Here is a 1,962-nt window from a genome sequence, read left to right as displayed (position 1 = left end):
TTTCAAGTGACATTTGGGTGGGAGGTTCATTTTGGCTTCTCGACAAGGATGAAAGGCTAAATTTATGTGCTTGAGTATTGCTGGATCTACAGATATGTAGGACAAATATATATATCCATCTACACCTTTGCCTTCATATGTATGTGTTATTCGTTCTATTTGAAGAAGCCTCTGAAACTGTTTTCCTCCCTGGTACTATCCCTACAAAAGATCCTGTAATCTTCATGGAGGAAACCTATAAAATACTCTTCACAGTTTGGCAAAAATCAGACTAAGTGGGCTATGGCTGCTAAATCACTTCAGTTGTGTCCGACTCTCTGTGACCCCACAGACGGCAGCCCATCAGGCTCCCCCGTCCCTGGAGACCTTACCCAATTTTCATTCCAACTTCTCTTGGCAAATGTTTCTCTTTACTTTGGGGCTCACATATTTTCCCCTTTTTGATTTTTTTTTTTAACCTAGTTAGTACTATGCATTGGATTGTGTCCCCTAAGAGGTAGTGAAGTCCTAACCCCAGGTGCTTATAAATGTGACCTTATTTGGAAATAGGATCTGTGCAGATGATCAAGTTAAGATGAGGTCATTAGGGTGGGCCCTAATGTGATATGTGTTCTTATACAAAGGGCAAATTTGGACAGAGAGACAGACTTGCATAAAGGGAAGACAATGTGAAGATGCAGAGGGAAGGCAGCATCTGCAAGCCAAGAAACATTTGAGGCTGCTCTTATGGAAGCTAGGAAAAAGACAAAGAATTGATTCTCTCTCACAGCCCCAGCCCTGCCAATGCCTTGATTTCAGATTTCTGGCCTCCAAAACTGTAAGACAATAATAAATCTATGTTGTTTAAGTCACCCAGTTTGTGGTGCTTTGTTTGGGCAACCCCAGGAAACTAATATAGTTACATAGGATGAAATCTTAAGGCTCAATCTTTCAGCTGTCTTCAATGAAGACTAAAGTGAATGTCTTTAGTCAGTCACAGAGCCAGCTGGGGATAGAGCTCTAAATTCCCAGATCATCCTTCTACTCATTTATATAACTGGTCTGATTTGGATAAATCACAATGACTGGCTTCTGCGGTTGGCTCAAGAGGATGGAGAAATGGCATCTCTGTCTTCTAATGCATATGCTACTAGACTTTAACAGTTTGAAATTAGACTTTGGCATCACTAATGTGGAGTTGGAATGCTTATCCCGTGTCAATGTAAATGAATTTGTCTCAATGTCCGTGAAGTTCACTTAAGGCTCACTGGTTTACCTTTTGAAAGCCTACAGAAACTTAAAGAAGATTGCTAGTGGGTTATGTATCCAAATTACCCCTTTACATGAAAAGATGTAACTACCTGAGCCAGTTCTCAGAAAGGTCAGGGACACTTTCACCTACATCTGGTGGCTTCTCTTGTAAGAAGGTAAGGTTCTGGTGAAGTGGTTGGAGCTCCTGAGCCAGAGAAAATTGCAAACGGTGAGGTGCAGAGTTAGGAAGGAGCTTAGCTTGACTGGTTTACTCCTCTGCGGCTTCTCCTAGGACCCAGTATGGTGCTGCCCTCCTGGGGTGGTGGGGAATGGGAAGGTCCGCTAATTTCTCCATACCTGACGCTTTTTTGTCCTTAGAGCTCTCAGCGGCTGGTCCCCAGACCCCATCTGACAAGGAGGGAGTCAACACTTCTGCTTCTTTGCTATCTGGATGCCAGCAGAGTCCGTCTCACGCATCTTCCCTAGGTTTCTCTGCATTCTCCTCCCAAGTAGCTGCTCCATGTCAGAGAGGTGGTTAGCAACTGGATATGAATTGGGAGACAAAGGTATCACCCTTGAGGCCATCATCATTTGGATTTGGTGAATCAAAGAAAAACACTACATATATCCTCTCTTTGAAAAATTCCTTTCCCATTTAGGTTACCACGGAGCACCGAGGAGAGTTCCCTGTGCTATACAGAAGGTTCTCATTAGTTAGCCATTTTATACACA

The sequence above is a fragment of the Muntiacus reevesi genome, chromosome 7, assembly GCF_963930625.1.
Source record: "Muntiacus reevesi chromosome 7, mMunRee1.1, whole genome shotgun sequence".
Classification (NCBI taxonomy): domain Eukaryota; kingdom Metazoa; phylum Chordata; class Mammalia; order Artiodactyla; family Cervidae; genus Muntiacus; species Muntiacus reevesi.
This window is presented reverse-complemented; position numbering follows the sequence as displayed.